Raw genomic sequence first — 12870 nt, 5'->3', positions numbered from 1 at the left:
CTGCCAAGAAGTAGCATTAAAATTTGAGAAAGCTGCTATGTGAGACCCTTCTGCTAAGCACCAGTCTGCCAAAACATGAAGATAGGGGTAAATCATTACTTACTCCCAGTTTCTTCCCACCTCAGCTTCTTGCAAGTATTTAGGAATAAAACTTCAAGTAGAATAATGGGTCCCTGGACATTTCTGGCTTACTTAACGTTTCCCTATTTGGTAAATGCTGGAAAGTTTCTGCTCTCAGACAATTGGGGCAAAAATATGTTTCTCACATAGGATTCTACTTAAGTAAAGCCATAACATGTGTAAACACTGTCTTGTTCAGCTAGTATCTACCCCCATTTTTTCTACTTAACTTTTTTTTACCCTACCTACCTAACTATTCTTTATTTTCTCCTCAGTGTATCCCTTTGACTATTCCTTCTCCAACCCTATCATAACCACAATGAATGAAAAGAAAAAAAATAGTAGTTAACTATTAATTTTTCCTAAGCCTGGTTATGAGTTCAAGGTTTTATGCTCTCCAGTGCATTTATCTTTTCTTAGAGGATTTTCAAAGAATAAAAACTCTGTAAATCCTAAAGGAATGAATTTCTCATAGCAAAATTCCAGACCTTGGCAGGCTAGTAGGAGAGATAAAGGGATCCTGCCCAATATTGCTCAGATTTCTTAAAAAGCCAGATGACTATTCTATTTTTTACACAGTGTTACACACACACACACACACACACACACACACACACATGCTACAAGTGCAGCCCATTGATTTGGGTGGGTAACTTTATTTTAATCAATCATCCAGTAGTTATGTGATAATGTGAAGTGCATTTTTTATCTTGTACATATGCTTCCTGAGTTGTCTTGGTCCTGTAGCTTAGAAAAACGAAGATGAATAGCTAGGTATAAATTCTAAAGTCTGTTCTTTGCACTGTTGTATCTCAGTCCTTTTACTATTATGGCTTTTCTGAAGGCAGTTTAGAAATGCTTAACTGTCCCAAGAGGCAGAACAATGTGTTCTCTATATAAAACAACCAGCTTGTGGGGTTTCAAGGCATTGGTGTTGTCCTATAGGACTTCCCTAAATATTGGGGGTTGGAGGTCCAATCAAGTTGAAACTTAGCAGAAGACCTTCCCTGATATTTCTTGTCTCCTAGATTTGGTCCTGGTCTAAATTAGTCTTTCTGTGTGGATAAGCCCAGTTCTATTTCATAGGCCCACTTTAGTACTAGGAAATCTATTTTCAGTAATCCTGAGAATGGGAGAAAGAAAAGTGATCATGGGGATTTGGTTTATTGTCTTTGTACTATTATTTGAGTTCTGTTTGGACTACTAAGGTTTAATATTTTGTCTGGCATTCAAAATCATACACAATCTGAGTCTGCCTCCTCATTTCCATTTTTTATATTATACTTCCTCCTTGATTCTGTTCTCCAGAGACTACACTCTATGCTAAAAAACCATGTATTCCCACCACTCCCACTCCCTCCAGTTTCTGTTCTTCTGTACATATTATTCTCTCTCCTTCCTTTATTTGTCTATGAGACATCTATTAATCCTTTAAAACCCAATCTCTTCCATGAAAGCTTCCCTAGTCTCTAATCCAGCAGTATACTTCCCCTGCAGCCTTCAAACATCACTTTGCTTCCCTTTCTCTAATCTGCTCATCCTGTAACATGTATGTTACACTGTAACTATGTTATACCAAAGTCAGAAGACCTAGATGGGAATTCTAACACTTTTACTTAATAGTTGTCATTCCTTGGTAAGTGATTTTACCTCAGTTTCCACATCTGCAATAATGAAAAAGTTAGAACCAATGATATCTAAAGTCCTTTCCAGAAAATAAAAATCCTATGATTCTTTTTTTTTTTAATTTAATAGCCTTTTATTTACAGGATATATACATGGGTAACTTTACAGCATTAACAATTGCCAAACCTCTTGTTCCAATTTTTCACCTCTTACCCCCCCACCCCCTCCCCTAGATGGCAGGATGACCAGTAGATGTTAAATATATTAAAATATAAATTAGATACACAATAAGTATACCTGACCAAAACGTTATTTTGCTGTAGAAAAAGAATCAGACTCTGAAATATTGTACAATTAGCTTGTGAAGGAAATCAAAAATGCAGGTGTGCATAAATATAGGGATTGGGAATTCAATGTAATGGTTTTTGGTCATCTCCTAGAGTTCTTTTTCTGGGCATAGCTAGTTCAGTTCATTACTGCTCCATTAGAAATGATTTGGTTGATCTCATTGCTGAGGATGGCCTGATCCATCAGAATTGGTCATCATCTAGTATTGTTGTTGAAGTATATAATGATCTCCTGGTCCTGCTCATTTCACTCAGCATCAGTTCATGTAAGTCTCTCCAGGCCTTTCTGAAATCATCCTGTTGGTCATTTCTTACAGAACAGTAATATTCCATAATATTCATATACCACAATTTATTCAGCCATTCTCCAACTGATGGACATCCATTCAGTTTCCAGTTTCTAGCCACTACAAAAAGGGCTGCCACAAACATTCGTGCACATACAGGTCCCTTTCCCTTCTTTATAATCTCTTTGGGATATAATCCCAGTAGTAACACTGCTGGATCAAAGGGTATGCACAGTTTGATAACTTTTTGAGCATAGTTCCAAACTACTCTCCAAAATGGTTGGATTCGTTCACAACTCCACCAACAATGCATCAATGTCCCAGTTTTCCCGCATCCCCTCCAACAATCATCATTATTTTTTCCTGTCATCTTAGCCAATCTGACAGGTGTGTAGTGGTATCTTAGAGTTGTCTTAATTTGCATTTCTCTGATTAATAATGACTTGGAGCATCTTTTCATATGACTAGAAATAGTTTCAATTTCTTCATCTGAGAATTGTCTGTTCATATCCTTTGACCATTTTTCAATTGGAGAATGGCTTGATTTTTTATAAATTAGAGTTAATTCTCTATATATTTTGGAAATGAGGCCTTTATCAGAACCTTTGACTGTAAAAATATTTTCCCAGTTTATTGCTTCCCTTCTAATCTTGTCTGCATTAGTTTTGTTTGTACAAAAACTTTTCAGTTTGGTATAATCGAAATTTTCTATTTTGTGATCAGTAATGATCTCTAGTTCTGCTTTGGTCATAAAGACCTTCCCCTTCCACAGGTCTGAGAGGTAAACTATCCTATGTTCCTCTAATTTATTAATAATTTCATTCTTTATGCCTAGGTCATGAACCCATTTTGACCTTATCTTGGTGTACGGCGTTAAGTATGGATCAATGCCTAGTTTCTGCCATATTAGTTTCCAATTTTCCCAGCAATTTTTATCAAACAGTAAGTTCTTATCCCAAAAGCTGGGATCTTTGGGTTTGTCAAAGACTAGGTTGCTATATTTGTTGACTGTTTTATCCCTTGAACCTAATCTATTCCACTGATCAACTAATCTATTCCTTAGCCAATACCAAATAGTTTTGGTAACTGCTGCTCTATAATATAATTTTAGATCTGGTACAGCTAAGCCACCATCATTTGATTTTTTTTTCATTAATTCCCTTGAAATTCTTGACCTTTTGTTTTTCCATATGAACTTTGTTGTTATTTTTTCTAGGTCATTAAAATAGTTTTTTGGGAGTCTGATTGGTATAGCGCTAAATAAATAGATTAGTTTAGGTAATATTGTCATCTTTATTATATTTGCTCGCCCTATCCAAGAGCATTTAATATTTTTCCAATTGGTTAGATCAGACTTAATTTGTGTGAAAAGTGGTCTATAATTTTGCTCATAAAGTTTCTGATTTTCCCTTGGCAGATAGATTCCTAAATATTTTATATTATCAGTAGTTACTTTAAATGGAATTTCTCTTTGTAACTCTGACTGTTGGATTTTGTTAGTGATATATAAGAATGCTGATGACTTATGTGGGTTTATTTTATAACCAGCAACTTTGCTAAAGTTGTGAAATCCTATGATTCTAGTCTTTCCTATCATTGCTATCTTTGTATTTTGGTACCCTGTTAGATGATGAATTTCATTAAAATAGGCAGCACATTTCACTGAATTTTTGTATGTCCTGCAATTCCTAACATAGTATATCACAGAGATGTTTGTTGAATGGGTATTTTGAATGAACTGATTTCTCCTCTCTCTTCCTCTCTTTCTGTCTCTGTGTCTCTATCTGTCCATCTCTCTCTATTTTCTTATAGGACTTTATATTTTAGCTAGATGTTAGACAAGAGGCTCTTAGAGTCCCTTTCTTTTCTTTCCAACTAGCTAGTAATGATGTCTAAGATAAAGAAAGCAAGAAGAATTCTGTAGTTTTAGCTGAATTTCAGTAAAATACTTGTTGAATGAATAAAATGACCATTGAATAATTGTATAGTACATGAAAAGTGCTCATTCTAGCTATTAGGTTTTGTTTTAGCTATCGAATCTAGACCAGAGGTGGGCTTATAAAATGTTTTAACAACCAGATCTATGATAAGGTGAAGGTGATGTGAGGTGGGGAGGGAAAATAAAATATATGCGCAATACAGTTAAGAGTTTAATTTTTCCGCTGCCACCACTACTACATCATTTTCTCCCTCTTCCTCTCCATACCTTCCACCTCCACCTCTCTCACAGATTTATGAGATGATTGCTTCAGAAGAAAAACATGGTATCTCCCCTGTGTTTGAAATCCCCCAATTCTTGGCTTCAGAGAGATCTGAGCTTTTCCTGACAACAAACCCCTGGTGAGAACTGTTTCCCTGTAGATAATCAGAATTATGATAAATTTCTAAACTATCCCTGTGACTTATTAGACTACCTACTGACAACAAGGGGCCAGGCAATTTGGCAATGTGGGCAATCTATCCCTTCTTGGCATTTGGCTTGGCTTTTTCACGTTGTCTTTATTTATCCTTCCCCACTCGATTTTGGTGCTCTTGGATTCCACTGACATCTTAAGGGGGAAACAAAGAATTTGCAATTGTTTCCCAGCAATGTGCAAATTGGCACTTAATTGAGAATTAATGGTGTGCTAACTGCTCACTGCAGCAGTCCTCATTGCAAACTGCACTGGGGCTGCTTGCACTTTTGACTTTGGCAAGCATTTTAGAGGGGGTGCACAAATAATTTGATCTGTGAAAGGGAGTGAGGATTCCACCTCCTGGAAGAAAAGCACTAATTAACAGCAAAATATAAATGCGTTTATCTCTGCTGGATCTATCTAGCAATAGATGACTTCTAAAAGGAAAGCATACCTAGTTTTTTTTTTTTTTTTTTAAGAACAGTTCTATTAAGGCAAGTTGTTTTATTTTAATTTCTTATAGTTTGGGTCATTTTTTTTTGTTATTATTATCTGCATCAATAGAGGGGCGCCTTGACATGAATGATAAAAGAAAAAAAAAATTGAGGATGACACATTTAGCTAAATTGGGAATATAGCCCAGGCTCCTTAAGAATCTGATCCCCATATTATGAATTCTCTCATTCAAAAAAATATTTATTCAATGCCTTCCATGTGATAGGGAGTGAGCTTAGAATTTCATTGGTATAGGGATTATTGACTGAAGCAGCTCCCTTCAACGATGCAGGTTGGTACCTTCTTTATAGCATAACCTTTTGTGAACTATAGTTTACAAAGCACTTCCATCAAAAATCCTTTGCGTTATAAGGAATGGTACCCACAATTTACAGATGAGGAAAATGTTCAGGGAAGCACTTTCCCAGTGGTGATAAGTCATAGGATAGTATACACAAAACTGGAAGGGACTTTAGAAATCACATCATCAAACTTCTTTATTTTACAGAAAAGAAAACTGAGGCACAGAGAGATGAAGTGACATATAGTAGAGCTTGTATTCAAACACAAGTCCTCTAATTCCAAATGTAATCATTTTTCTTCTACTTCTCAATCTTCCATAGCTGTGTACTCATTGAAATCAGAAAGAGATACCACAATGAGTTGGGCTGGTAAGGGAAGGCCTGGTGAAAGAGACTTTGATTTGGGCTTTGATGATTAGTGATTGATAAATAGAGAAGAGGTGAGACATTTCCTATAGGAGGGAGAATTAAGCAAAAGCAAGGAGGTGGGAATGTCCACCATGTATTTGGGTAACAAAGAAGAGATTAGCTGGGCTAAATCAGAGTGTTCCCAGAGAGGAATAATGACAAACAAGTACTTTACACATGTTACTCATCCATAATGAAGGATCTGATATTGGGGCTAATCTACATAGATGAGCCTTGGATGTTGCGGTTCAAATGCTGCAAGTAGAGTGCATTGAGCAAAAATATGTAGTTTACATTAAAAAAATGGTGGCAGGCATAGTGAAAAAACTGTACTAACGCTAATTCTATGTTACTTCTAGTTACTAATTGACTTCACATTGGTGGCAAATAACTTGTACTTTGTTTACCCAACTTTCCCCTTTTCCTACCCCTCCCAATTCACTTACATTAGGATTATTGTTGTTTGTTTCATTCTTCATAATCTGATTTGGGGTTTTCTTGGCACAACTACTGGAGTAGTTTGCTATCTCCTTTCCATTTTGCAGATGAAGAAACTGAGGCAAACCAGATTAAATGGCTTGCTAGAGTCATGCCATTAGTAAATATCTGAGGCTGGATTTGAACTTATAAAGATGAATCTTCATGATTCTAAACCTAGTACTATGGACCATCTAGCTGCCCACACTGGAATATCCTGTGTGTTTCATCAACAGGATATCATCTTGTTATCATCAGATTTATGATTATTATTCATTTAATTGAATAAATATTTATTAATCTCCACTTTACAAAGCAGTGTGCCACTTGTTTGGGATACAAAAATAAAACAGGATGGCACATATCCTGCTCTCAAGGAATTTACAATTTAATGGAGAGTAGGGAAAATACAAGAAATAAAAACAAGACACTGGGATTGTTGTATTAAGTATAAAGGAGGCACCAGGGGGGATGTGAGGCTGGAGAGACTATTTTCATTTCAGCGATGAGAATCAGAGAGTTAGGAAAAGCTTGATGTAGGATCTAACTCCAGATCTGAGTCTGAGAGGGAGGGAAAAATATTAACAATAATGAGGTGATGGAGAAAAACATCATTCCAGGCAAAGAGAATGGGGAAGAAAAATGTGGACAAGAAGATAGGAAGAATACTTCAGTTCATTTGGAAGAGAGAGTACCAGAAAGAGGATAATAAGAAAGAAGGCTATAAAGGTAAGTTGGAAGATGGGATCTTGAATGGCAGGATCAAGAGCTGATTCTTTATTATTCAGTAAGTAATGGGAAATCACTAAAATGTGATTTTTTTAAATTACTAAATTAAAGATTTTTCATTTGGCATTCAGTCAGTCTTTTACTCATCTTTTTACTATGACATTCATGACTGGATGTGAATTTAGTCATGACACTGAATGAATAAATGAATAGATGGATGGATGGAGAACATAGACACTTTACTATGGCTGAGTACTACGTAAGCTGTGGTGCGCGCGCACACACACACACACACACACACACACACACACACATACACTGTGTCCCTGTTTTCAAGGTATTCAAATTGGGATAAGAGAATCAAAATCCATCTTTTTCATTTAAAATCACTAACTATCCCTATGTCTCAATTTCTTCATATGGAAAATGATAATGGAAGCAATTTGGGCTTCTTGATGGAGATGAAGACTAGGAGGGATTCTCCCTCAAAAGATTACCTGAAATTGAACTGATCCAAAAATAAAGTCAAATTGAACCAAGGATTTCTTAGCAGCTATTTATTCCAAGGGCTGAGTGAGAGCAGAACTTTCTGGAATGTAACTTTCTGGAATTATTTCATGGCAGGTACATGTTAACCTATCTTCACTAGGAAGCCATTGCTGTCAAGTCCAGCCATTCAAAAACCACTTATTTGCATTATAGCTCACACATTGCCAATCTTTTACAAACAAAAAAATGACACAATTTAGCAAATCCAGGTAAATCATATCTGCACTATCCCCTTAGACTACTAGCTTAGCAATACTGTTAAAAAAATTTAAAAGGTTAATTTAGTATAACCTCTTCTTCATGACACTATGATGGTTCTTGATGGCCACCATTTTCTTTTTTAGATAGTCATTGACCATTTACAGTAAAACTTTCACTCAGAATATTTTCCAGGATTTTTATCAGGAATCAATTTCATATTCAGCTAACCTAGAGTTTACACATCACACTCTTTTTTTTTTTCTTTTGCTGAAAATGGAGACAGTATATTCTTTCCTCCAATTTTATGGCATCTTTTTTGTTCTCCATGGCCTTTCAAAGATCAGACACAATGACTCAGCAACCACCTCTGTAGTTATTTCAGTATTCTAGAATATTTGTCACAGTGTGAACTCATTGAGGACAGAGAGGCACTTTATTTATGTGATCCTACTCATGTTATTTATCAATCTCCTATTAATTATATTTTATTGTCCTTCTAGTCCAAAAATCACTCTCCTTGTCAGGAAAAAAAATAGAAGCAAAGTAAAGTTAAACATGTCTGACTTCTTTTTATTGCCAGCTATTATCATTTTTATCCATCCTCAGCACCAGTCTCTTCCTTGAACTCCTTCTTTTCCTCATTTTGCCTTTAAAAGAGCCACAACAACAATAACATTATTTAATCCTTTCCTTGACAGCTTTAGCTCATTCAGAGTTTTAACACTCCAGATGTAATTCTTAAGGAGCCAAGTCATGTTTTTTATATTCACCTTTTATCATTTTTATTTCTTCTTATGTGTATCTCTTTTTGAAATCAGGTGATTGTTAAGTTCCATGTGAATCCATATCGGTGTCTTTTGATAATTCTCGTTTTTTCCTCCTCACCAAATTTGCTAATTTTTTTGTCTTACGAATTTCATTTTATAGATCTTTGTACTTTCCCCAGCTGACTTCTCTTTTTAGAATTTTGGTCAATGTCATCTTAACTATCTTTTTTTTGGTCTCTTTGAAATTGAGTTTGCCCAAATCAAGTGTGCATATGAGATTGTGCCCAGCTTTCTTCTGCTCTAGCACAAATTCTAAGAAAGAGGGATCACCTCTTGCCATATATCCTTTTTTCCCATTATTTGAGTAACCAATTTTATGTGCATGATAATCAGATTCAAAATCAAAATTTTTTGTTGGTTTGTTCACTTTTAGAAGGATGGAATTATCATTAATGCATGTCAAGAAATTATAAGCTTTGCTTTAGGCAGAGAGAATATCCCCAATATTTATACAAAAAAAATTGAAGTCCATCCTTGCTCCTATTTCAAGCTTCAAAAAGAAACAACTATCTACAGAAACAGTTGAGCAACTCACATCTAATTTCTGAGTCTTTCAGAGTTGCATGTGACATTAAGAGCTTATGTAATTTATGCATGGTCTTTTAGCTAGTGTGTAGTAAAGTCAAATCTCAATTCTACAGCCAACCTCCTAACAATGGTATTTCAGTGCTTTTCTTAGTAGTAGCTATCATTTGTACTGAACTTTAAGGTTTAGAAAGCACATACCATCTCTTACTTTGGATTTAAATTCTAATATCTTTGTTTTACACATATTGGTCTGAAGATCAGTCTCCTTGGACAAGAGAACCCAAGTGATTAAGAGTTGAGTAGTTCAGCCTTCTTTGTCATCCATTGCCATCAGGGGCCCTTTACCTTTTATGATTTTCCTCTTGACCCTGACATTGCTTTGTTTTTAAAGCCCTATCTGTTGTCCTCAGTATTCATCACTATACTTGGTTTGTTCTTTTCTGGCTTACAGCACTCCAGAGAGTATTCTTAGAGGACAGTACCATACTTTTGTATTCATTCTGTCACCTGTCTTTGCTTCTCTATTTTGTCTTTTAAAACTCTAAGTTGGTAGGTGATTTCCTAGCATATTAGTCTTTTTTAGACAGCTAACTGATTGTCTTTCTTATTGTAAGCATTTATGTATTTTTTATCATAAGAATGTTGTTCTTTTAAAGTCTTCCATTCCTTCTGAGCCAATCTTCCCCTGTAGCATCATAGGCCTGAAGTCTTACCTATACTGTCTGTGAAGTCTTTGAAATCTGTCTTCCCAAAGTCTAGGGAACATGTCAAACACAGTGTAAAAGGACATTTGAAGAGCCTCAGTGACAGACTCATTCTCTTAGCAACACCTCCTTCCATAGGGACCCCAGATAATGCTCTGGGACTCTGGACACTTTCCAGATTTGGGCAGGAATGCATTTCACAGCATATTTCCTAGGGGGGCTGTCTCCTGCTGAAGGAATATGTGATCACTGACTGTGCTGGTGTCTCATTAGCACCTAGTGTACACACACACACACACACACACACACACACAAAATGACCCTGGATCAGTGCCCAGGATAAAAAGTCTCATGAGATGATCCCTAATACAACCTCCTGTGAGGGACTAGGAGAGTTAATTAGTGTGCATAAAGCAATCTGAGTTTCTCAGCTCTAAGGCACTTGGAAAGTGCTAAATATTATTAAAGAAAATTCATTTGTTTTATGAAGAGGAGAAAATCTAGTCACTTTTCTTTCCTCTCTGTAGAGCTTTCTTATAAACAAAATGGCTAATTGCCCAGCAGGCAGTCTTAGAGAATGTTCAGGACATTCAGGGAATCTCTGCAGTTCTGCAAGGGAAGCATTTGTGTATCCAGGTAATGGCTTAATTTTTTTTTAAATAAAAAAAAAAAAAAACAAATTTAGAAAACCAATAAAAGACCACTACCTCAAGTGCTCAGGCTGGGATTATAATGACAAAAGAATGAGGAGTCTTGAGTTATTACACAACAAATTTAATTGGTCAAAAACTAATTGAAGATTAAAACAAACAAAAAACCCAACTTACCTTTTCCTCTACTTTCAGAGAAATAGTATTTCCCTGTGATTTGATTAGGTCTGACTGAGGCCAATACTCTGTCACTTTAGGTTCAGAGTTGGAAGAAAATGAGATATTCATAGGTTATTCAACAGTTAATAAAAGGAGATTTATTCATCCTGGTAGGAGAAGGATATTCAATAAGGATAGACATTAAGAACACCCTTGTTAAGTCAGCTGAGAAAATCTTCCTTTTCTGAATCGTCCATCATGGCCTTTTAGCCAAGAATCAAAAAGTTTCTGACGTTTCTTGTGGCTCAGCCTGAGCCTTTAACTCCATGAGCCAATCAAGCCTTAAAGATGATTTCAATACCTTTTAAGGAAAATTGAGCCCAATATACCCAGTAGGAGAGATTATTGTTCTTACCACATAGTCACATTTGTAGCTGCTGTTCTTTTGTCCTGAATTCACCAAGTAAAAAGCTTCAATTCTCCCCTTTATTTGATTGATAGCCTGAGCCCACATATAGTGAAACACTGTCCTAGGCAGCCCAATTGGACTGCTCAACCTGGGATCAATTCCATCCCAAACACTGACCTTTGTTAGTGGTGTGGCCATGGCAGAAGTCACACTGAGTCTCTGAAACAGTGTTCCTTTTTTTAAAATGATATTCTATCTATATCAAAAGGCTAGAATGAGGAAGATGTTTTGCAAACCATGAAACGCAATGAGATGCCATTTTTCTACATTTAGGAAAAATCTAGATTACACTGAGCAGTGGTAGACGGATAGAATATGAGAAGAAGAGCTCTAGGATGAATTTGAGTTTATTAATAATAGAAGAGGGTTTCATAAAGCATAGTAGAAAGATAGGAAAAATGAAGAGTAATTTAGAATGGTTATAATTATTTAGTTAGGAGGTAGTGGTGGGGGAGGATGGACAATGAGTTCAGAGGCAGCCAGTGCATACCTATATCATTATTCAGTTTATCTTGTACTGATCCTGGATGTCTTTTATGGTATAGATCCCCCAGTTAGAGGTATACCTCAGGGATAGTCCTCTAGTACAGTAATAAGTACTGAGAAAAAAGCATGACAGACATGGAATATCAAGGATGGGCATCCCTGACATCAAGCAGTGAGAGTAGCCCAGTCAGGCAGCTAACTCCTGTATCTCTGCCAAGAAAACCTCAAATAGAGTCAGAAACAGCTGATACCACTGGACAACAACAATATTATTTGAAGAAGGAAGTGTGGCTCCAGGGAAAGGAAGAATATTTCCTTACCATATCAGTGCCTGGGGTAAAGCATTGCCCTGCTCAGGGCAGGTAGGTGGAACAGGGAATAGAGAGGAGGCTTTGACTCAGAGAAACCCAAGTTCAAATCTGATCTCAGACAGCTGAAGTTCTGTCTGCTTCAATTTTTTCAATTGTAATATGGGTGTGATAATAGCATCTACCTCCCAGGATTCTTACAAAGATACAATCAGATGGTATTTCTGGCATATTGTAGGCACTTAATGTTTGTTCCCTTAAATTCTTTTTTGTCTTCTCTCTTCTGCAAATTTGCAAATTCTACATGCACATGTTTGTTACCTGAGCACAAACACATCTCTGTCCTCAGTCCTCTCCCCCACCTCTTTTACTCCATCCGACAGGAGAAAACTACTGCTGAGTCAGTAAGAAATCTTTTCTCTAAGTTGCACATCAGAAAGCATTTTTTTTGCATAGAAAATATGTTGTAAGTGCTGATTAAAAACTATAGTTCGATTAACACTATGGTTGTGTTACATGTTGGATCAAATAGGCTTCTGTAGGCTGTCCTGGGAACATTATTTCTGTAGAAAAATGCATTCTTAGTACCAAATGACTGACTGATGAATTATCTTTTGGAATGCACCCCATACCAGAGTTGTAGACTGCTAGCATAACAAGGGATCAGTCTCTGAATGGTCAGATGTCTGATCTTGTAAAAACTCAAATCGTAAAGCTCGTCCCATTCATGAAACCAATTATAATGTCTATAATAACTATAATGCCTATAGAATTGCTTTTGGTCAGTATGAACTACAATGCT

The sequence above is a fragment of the Sarcophilus harrisii genome, chromosome 4 (assembly GCF_902635505.1).
Source record: "Sarcophilus harrisii chromosome 4, mSarHar1.11, whole genome shotgun sequence".
Lineage (NCBI taxonomy): Eukaryota > Metazoa > Chordata > Mammalia > Dasyuromorphia > Dasyuridae > Sarcophilus > Sarcophilus harrisii.
Note: the sequence above shows the minus strand (reverse complement) of the source record.